Raw genomic sequence first — 8,705 nt, 5'->3', positions numbered from 1 at the left:
TGGAACATCAGAAATTATAGATATGTTGGAGACGTATCAGCGCACCAGGCACGGTGCGCCACAGAAATAGCTTAATTTTGTGGCGCACGAACAATCCATGCGTCACAGAAACTTGGTGGGGCCAGCCCCAATCATTGGTTTCACTACTTCTGTGGCGCACAGGACCACGTGCGCCACAGAAATAAGACATTCTGTGGCGCACTGGTCCTGGTGCGCCACAGAATTAAGACTTTCTGTGGCGCACGTGGGATGGGTGGCCACAAAAACAACACATTTCTGTGGCGCACATGAGTTCCGTGCGCCACAGAAGTTTTTTTGGCTCACCACGCAACTCCACCCCCCGTGGAACGCCTTTTTTACCTCTCTAAAAAATAAAAGGAATAGATAGAAATTTCAAAAAATAAAATCCTTCGAGATTCCCATGTATTATGTCATCTGGCACCACCGAAATTTAACAAACATGAATTTCAACTTTTTTGCAAAATTGCGTTGGAAAATCATCAAACTGGTTTTCTGGTCGCATACGAACTCGGAAAAAATGCACAATATATAAAAATGTTCCCACGAAAATTCTACATCCGAATTCCCCAAAACTCCCTTGGCTCTTGACTTTGTCCCAATTTGTAAGACCATATGTTTGTTCCATAATTGTTTTGTTTCTCCGTTGTATCTGCACGTCCTGACTTTGGAACAAAGGCAACTTCACCTTCACGCTGAACAAGGTCAACATGGATGGTGTCAGGCCAATCGTACAATCTCGGAAGGAAAACCTTGTTCTACATCCACTTGATGTTAGTCTTCTTCATCGTCGTCGTCAATGTGCCGGTAAACAATGTCCTCCCCTCTAGGTCTTGTATCTTCTCCCACTCCATGGCGTGCTCGTTCAGTTTGACAATGTTGACTGGTGTCCCACGACGTCCGATAAGGACGGCCATCAGATCGCCATGGTCGGACTTGACCAAGTAGCTGTCATCATGCTCGAATGTAAAACTTCCAGGCTTCTCGAGAATGTTGAATCCTTCATCGTGTTTTCTCTCGTCGTACACTTCTAATGCGCCGTCCCTATTAAGCAGGTAGAGGAAGCCGTCATGGAGAACCGGGTTACTGCAGTCCTGCGATGCCCAAGAGCATGGTCCATCGCAATCAGAGCTCGTGTAGCTCCACTCCCCCCACACGTCGATTTCGTTGTTTCGGATGGAACGGCCGATTTCGAGCCAGCCATACCGCGAGTGGACGCCGAACATGGTGCGGACACCGCCGTAGACGACGGAGTCGAACGTGGGCCGGTCGTGCTTTGAGCGTGCAGGCGGTCTCGAAGTTCTTGTGATAGTAGGGGCTGTAGTACCGCACGTTGGTGGTTCCGTCGTTGGTGGTGTTGAGGAGCAGAGGGGAGATCCACGCCGGGTAGAAGGGCGCCCGGGCACGGGCATATTGCCATTGCCGGCACACCAATCCGAAGCTCGGGTGGCTCGACCACCGCAGATGATCTAGGATCCGTACTAGTACCTTCACCAGGAGAGATGACCAGTCATGTGACAGCGATGTCGTCGCCTCCATCTCCTCGTCAAGGTGAGCTCGCGCAGTATCCGGTATCCGGGCCTTTATGATTGTTACCGCCAGGCACCGGGCGAGCTAAAAAATACTGGAGACACGATAATTTAGACGCTAAACCGATGGGAGCGGTTATGGAGGGGATCAGATCGCTAGCGGAGTAAATATAGGGGATTGGATCCGACTTGTACTGGAGTAAGAGTACAGGTAGTTTGTTTCCTTTCTTTACGGAAAACATGTGGAGATCGAGTCGGACTCGGTATGAACGTATGATTGAAGTTCCCTAGAGACATGCCGTACCTTACATGAGAGAGAAAGAAAGAGTTCCGTCTAATTTTGCGTTTAGGGATGGCAACCACTTCTTTTTCGTACCTGGAACATTTTCGTATTTCAATCAAACAGTTCCTATGTACATGTTTACTATTTAGGGATGGCCACCACTTCTTTTTTCCGTAGACTTCGATTACGAAGCGGATTCGCACTAGTAGAAAATAGGCCTAATGTCGCAGGCTGTAAGAGCCTTTTGTCGCGGACGGTTAGCTGGGACAACGGAGGCGCGACAAAAGGCCCAATCTTTTGTCCCGGCCCGCTTACCACCCACGACAAAAGGTTCACCACGTGGCAGTCGCGGGGCGCGCAGGGGACACCCCTTTTGTCGCGGGTGGTAACACAGCCCGCTACAAAAGACTCTCTACGTGACGCGCACAGGACACAGCTCCTTTAGGGTTTAAGGGGTGCAGTCACCCCTGCCACCGCCCCCCCTTTTATTTCATTTTTTCATTTCAAAATAAATTTTCATACATTTGTACGCTAGTACAAGCTGTACACGTTCATTCATTATATATAGATCGAGCAAACAAATATTCGAAGGAAAAGCCATTCGTAGATTCTCCTTACATATACATGGAGCTCACGACTACCAGGACTATAGCCCATCGTCTATTCGAACTATTACACGGGGATCATGACCAGGTCCTACATTGATTAAACAAGCCTCTTTCGTCTATCATTTCTCTCATCAGAAGTCCCGCCACTTCCTCTGCAATTCCTAGTAGGTGTTCGTGTGGTTGGAGCTTCTCCCGCATGAACTCGACCTATATCGGAAAATGAGATGAATATGATTATATCAATCTTGATAACGAAATATTGACGATAATAAATTAAAGTTGTGAATGTTATTGCTTACGTTGACTCTATTATCGTTCTTCTCAGTGGTTAACATGCGAATGGACTCGCAAACGTAGTATCCACATAAACTAGTAGGAAAACGCTAATAGGTGGGACTTAGTTCTGTGGCGCACCACCAAAAATGCGCCACAGAAAGTTGTTTTGTGGCGCACCAGGCACGGTGCGCCACAGAAATAGCTTAATTTTGTGGCGCACCAACAATCCATGCGTCACAGAAACTTGGTGGGGCCAGCCCCAATCATTGGTTTCACTACTTCTATGGCGCACAGGACAACGTGCGCCACCGAAATAAGACATTCTGTGGCGCACTGGTCCTGGTGCGCTACGGAATTAAGACTTTCTGTGGCGCACCTGGGATGGGTCGCCACAAAAACAACACATTTCTGTGGCGCACATGAGTTCCGTGCGCCACAGAAGTTTTTTTTGGCTCACCATGCAAATCCACCCCCCCTTGTGGATCGCATTTTTTACCTCTCTAAAAAATAAAAGAAATAGATAGAAATTTCAAAAAATAAAATCCTTCGAGATTCCCATGTATTATGTCATCTAACACCACTGAAATTTAACAAACATGAATTTCGACTTTTTTTGCAAAATTGCGTTGCAAAATCATCAAACTGGTTTTCTGGTCGCATACGAACTCGAAAAAAAACGCACAATATATCAAAATGTTCCCACGAAAATTCTACATCCGACCAATTTGTAAGACCATATGTTTGTTCCATAATTGTTTTGTTTCTCCGTTGTATCTGCACGTCCTGACTTTGGAACAAAGGCAACTTCACCTTCACGCTGAACAAGGTCAACATGGATGGTGTCAGGCCAATCGTACAATCTCGGAAGGAAAACCTTGTTCTACATCCACTTGATGTTAGTCTTCTTCATCGTCGTCATCAATGTGCCGGTAAACAATGTCCTCCCCTCTAGGTCTTGTATCTTCTCCCACTCCATGGCGTCCTCGTTCAGTTTGACAATGTTGACTGGTGTCCCACGACGTCCGATAAGGACGGCCATCAGATCGCCACGGTCGGACTTGACCAAGTAGCTGTCATCATGCTCGAATGTAAAACTTCCAGGCTTCTCGAGAATGTTGAATCCTTCATCGTGTTTTCTCTCGTCGTACACTGCTAATGCGCCGTCCCTATTAAGCAGGTAGAGGAAGCCGTCATGGAGAACCGGGTTACTGCAGTCCTGCGATGCCCAAGAGCATGGTCCGTCGCAATCAGAGCTCGTGTAGCTCCACTCCCCCCACACGTCGATTTTGTTGTTTCGGATGGAACGGCCGATTTCGAGCCAGCCATACCGCGAGTGGACGCCGAACATGGTGCGGACACCGCCGTAGACGACGGAGTCGAACGTGGGCCGGTCGTGCTTTGGTAGTTCGAGGACGTCGCTGGAGAGAAGTTGGGCGTCTAGGATTAAGTGCTCCCGGCAGAGCGTCAGATGTTGCGCGGTGGCGCCGATGATCCTGGCGTCAGGAATATTGAGCGTGCAGGCGGTCTCGAAGTTCTTGTGATAGTAGGGGCTGTAGTACCGCACGTTGGTGGTTCCGTCGCTGGTGGTGTTGAGGAGCAGAGGGGAGATCCACGCCGGGTAGAAGGGCGCCCGGGCACGGGCATATTGCCATTGCCGGCACACCAATCCGAAACTCGGGTGGCTCGACCACCGCAGATGATCTAGGATTCGGACTAGTACCTTCACCAGGAGAGATGACCAGTCATGTGACAGCGATGTCGTCACCTCCATCTCCTCGTCAAGGTGAGCTCGCGCAGTATCCGGTATCCGAGCCTTTATGATTGTTACCGCCAGGTACCGGGCGAGCTAAAAAATACAGGAGACACGATAATTTGGACGCTAAACCGATGGGAGCGGTTATGGAGGGGATCAGATCGCTAGCGGAGTAAATATAGGGGATTGGATCCGACTTGTGCTGGAGTAAGAGTACAGGTAGTTTGTTTCCTTTCTTTACGGAAAACATGTGGAGATCGAGTCGGACTCGGTATGAACGTATGATTGAAGTTCCCTGGAGACATGCCGTACCTTACACGAGAGAGAAAGAAAGAGTTCCGTCTAATTTTGCGTTTAGGGATGGCAACCACTTCTTTTTCGTACCTGGAAGTTTTTCGTATTTCAATCAAACAGTTCCTATGTACATGTTTACTATTTAGGGATGGCCACCACTTCTTTTTTCCGTAGACTTCGATTACGAAGCGGATTCGCACTAGTAGAAAATAGGCCTAATGTCGCAGGTTGTAAGAGCCTTTTGTCGCGGGCGGTTAGCCGGGACAACGGAGGCGCGACAAAAGGCCCAATCTTTTGTCCCGGCCCGCTTACCACCCACGACAAAAGGTTCACCACGTGGCAGTCGCGGGGCGCGCAGGGGACACCCCTGTTGTCGCGGGTGGTAACACATCCCGCGACAAAAGACTCTCTACGTGACGCGCACAGGACACTGCTCCTTTAGGGTTTAAGGGGTGCAGTCACCCCTGCCACCGCCCCCCTTTTATTTCATTTTTTTCATTTCAAAATAAATTTTCATACATTTGTACGCTAGTACAAGCTGTACACGTTCATTCATTATATATAGATCGAGCAAACAAATATTCGAAGGAAAAGCCATTCGTAGATTCTCCTTACATATACATGGAGCTCACGACTACCAGGACTATAGCCCATCGTCTATTCGAACTATTCCATGGGGATCATGACCAGGTCCTACATTGATTAAACAAGCCTCTTTCGTCTATCATTTCTCTCATCAGAAGTCCCGCCACTTCCTCTGCAATTCCTAGTAGGTGTTCATGTGGTTGGAGCTTCTCCCGCATGAACTCGACCTATATCGGAAAATGAGATGAATATGATTATATCAATCTTGATAACGAAATATTGACGATAATAAATTAAAGTTGTGAATGTTATTGCTTACGTTGAATCTATTATCGTTCTTCTCAGTGGTTAACATGCGAATGGACTCGCAAACGTAGTATCCACATAAACTAGTAGGAAAACGCTAATAGGTGGGACTTAGTTCTGTGGCGCACCACCAAAAATGCGCCACAGAAAGTTGTTTTGTGGCGCACCAACAATCCATGCGTCATAGAAACTTGGTGGGGCCAGCCCCAATCATTGGTTTCACTACTTCTGTGGCGCACAGGACAACGTGCGCCACAGAAATAGCTTAATTTTGTGGCGCACCAACAATCCATGCGTCATAGAAACTTGGTGGGGCCAGCCCCAATCATTGGTTTCACTACTTCTGTGGCGCACAGGACAACGTGCGCCATAGAAATAAGACATTCTGTGGCGCACTGGTCCTGGTGCGCTACAGAATTAAGACTTTCTGTGGCGCACGTGGGATGGATCGCCACAAAAACAACACATTTCTGTGGCGCACATGAGTTCCGTGCGCCACAGAAGTTTTTTTGGCTCACCACGCAAATCCACCCCCCCCTTGTGGATCGCATTTTTTACCTCTCTAAAAAATAAAAGAAATAGATAGAAATTTCAAAAAATAAAATCCTTCGAGATTCCCATGTATTATGTCATCTAGCACCACTGAAATTTAACAAACATGAATTTCGACTTTTTTTTGCAAAATTGCGTTGCAAAATCATCAAACTGGTTTTCTGGTCGCATACGAACTCGAAAAAAAACGCACAATATATCAAAATGTTCCCACGAAAATTCTACATCCGAATTCCCCAAAACTCCCTTGGCTCTTGACTTTGTCCCAATTTGTAAGACCATATGTTTGTTCCATAATTGTTTTGTTTCTCCGTTGTATCTGCACGTCCTGACTTTGGAACAAAGGCAACTTCACCTTCACGCTGAACAAGGTCAACATGGATGGTGTCAGGCCAATCGTACAATCTCGGAAGGAAAACCTTGTTCTACATCCACTTGATGTTAGTCTTCTTCATCGTCGTCATCAATGTGCCGGTAAACAATGTCCTCCCCTCTAGGTCTTGTATCTTCTCCCACTCCATGGCGTCCTCGTTCAGTTTGACAATGTTGACTGGTGTCCCACGACGTCCGATAAGGACGGCCATCAGATCGCCACGGTCGGACTTGACCAAGTAGCTGTCATCATGCTCGAATGTAAAACTTCCAGGCTTCTCGAGAATGTTGAATCCTTCATCGTGTTTTCTCTCGTCGTACACTGCTAATGCGCCGTCCCTATTAAGCAGGTAGAGGAAGCCGTCATGGAGAACCGGGTTACTGCAGTCCTGCGATGCCCAAGAGCATGGTCCGTCGCAATCAGAGCTCGTGTAGCTCCACTCCCCCCACACGTCGATTTTGTTGTTTCGGATGGAACGGCCGATTTCGAGCCAGCCATACCGCGAGTGGACGCCGAACATGGTGCGGACACCGCCGTAGACGACGGAGTCGAACGTGGGCCGGTCGTGCTTTGGTAGTTCGAGGACGTCGCTGGAGAGAAGTTGGGCGTCTAGGATTTAGTGCTCCCGGCAGAGCATCAGATGTTGCGCGGTGGCGCCGATGATCCTGGCGTCAGGAATATCGAGCGTGCAGGCGGTCTCGAAGTTCTTGTGATAGTAGGGGCTGTAGTACCGCACGTTGGTGGTTCCGTCGCTGGTGGTGTTGAGGAGCAGAGGGGAGATCCACGCCGGGTAGAAGGGCGCCCGGGCACGGGTATATTGCCATTGCCGGCACACCAATCCGAAACTCGGGTGGCTCGACCACCACAGATGATCTAGGATCCGGACTAGTACCTTCACCAGGAGAGATGACCAGTCATGTGACAGCGATGTCGTCGCCTCCATCTCCTCGTCAAGGTGAGCTCGCGCAGTATCCGGTATCCGGGCCTTTATGATTGTTACCGCCAGGCACCGGGCGAGCTAAAAAATACTGGAGACATGATAATTTGGACGCTAAACCGATGGGAGCGGTTATGGAGGGGATCAGATCGCTAGCGGAGTAAATATAGGGGATTGGATCCGACTTGTACTGGAGTAAGAGTACAGGTAGTTTGTTTCCTTTCTTTACGGAAAACATGTGGAGATCGAGTCGGACTCGGTATGAACGTATGATTGAAGTTCCCTAGAGACATGCCGTACCTTACACGAGAGAGAAAGAAAGAGTTCCGTCTAATTTTGCGTTTAGGGATGGCAACCACTTCTTTTTCGTACCTGGAAGTTTTTCGTATTTCAATCAAACAGTTCCTATGTACATGTTTACTATTTAGGGATGGCCAACACTTCTTTTTTCCGTAGACTTCGATTACGAAGTGGATTCACACTAGTAGAAAATAGGCCTAATGTCGCAGGCTGTAAGAGCCTTTTGTCGCGGGCGGTTAGCCGGGACAACGGAGGCGCGACAAAAGGCCCAATCTTTTGTCCCGGCCCGCTTACCACCCACGACAAAAGGTTCACCACGTGGTTGTCGCGGGGCACGCAGGGGACACCCATGTTGTCGCGGGTGGTAACACAGCCCGCGACAAAAGACTCTCTACGTGACGCGCACAGGACACTGCTCCTTTAGGGTTTAAGGGGTGCAGTCACCCCTGCCACCGCCCCCCCTTTTATTTCATTTTTTCATTTCAAAATAAATTTTCATACATTTGTACGCTAGTACAAGCTGTACACGTTCATTCATTATATATAGATCGAGCAAACAAATATTCGAAGGAAAAGCCATTCGTAGATTCTCCTTACATATACATGGAGCTCACGACTACCAGGACTATAGCCCATCGTCTATTCGAACTATTACATGGGGATCATGACCAGGTCCTACATTGATTAAACAAGCCTCTTTCGTCTATCATTTCTCTCATCAGAAGTCCCGCCACTTCCTCTGCAATTCCTAGTAGGTGTTCATGTGGTTGGAGCTTCTCCCGCATGAACTCGACCTATATCGGAAAATGAGATGAATATGATTATTTCAATCTTGATAACGAAATATTGACGATAATAAATTAAAGTTGTGAATGTTATTGCTTACGTTGA

General features: G+C 48.1%; 3 pseudogenes; all 3 read right to left on the bottom strand.

Annotated features, from left to right (window-relative positions):
- Positions 1–572: 572 nt before the first annotated feature.
- Positions 573–1,557, bottom strand: LOC127303917 (uncharacterized; annotated as a pseudogene).
- A 1,845-nt stretch (positions 1,558–3,402) lies between these two features.
- LOC127303916 (uncharacterized) lies at positions 3,403–4,485 on the bottom strand (annotated as a pseudogene).
- Positions 4,486–6,425: 1,940 nt separating this feature from the next.
- Positions 6,426–7,097, bottom strand: LOC127303915 (uncharacterized; annotated as a pseudogene).
- Between the last annotated feature and the right edge of the window lie 1,608 nt (positions 7,098–8,705).

This window comes from Lolium perenne, chromosome 5, assembly GCF_019359855.2.
Source record: "Lolium perenne isolate Kyuss_39 chromosome 5, Kyuss_2.0, whole genome shotgun sequence".
Classification (NCBI taxonomy): domain Eukaryota; kingdom Viridiplantae; phylum Streptophyta; class Magnoliopsida; order Poales; family Poaceae; genus Lolium; species Lolium perenne.
The sequence above is the reverse complement of the archived record's forward strand: the minus strand, read 5'-3'. Positions and strand labels throughout refer to the sequence as shown.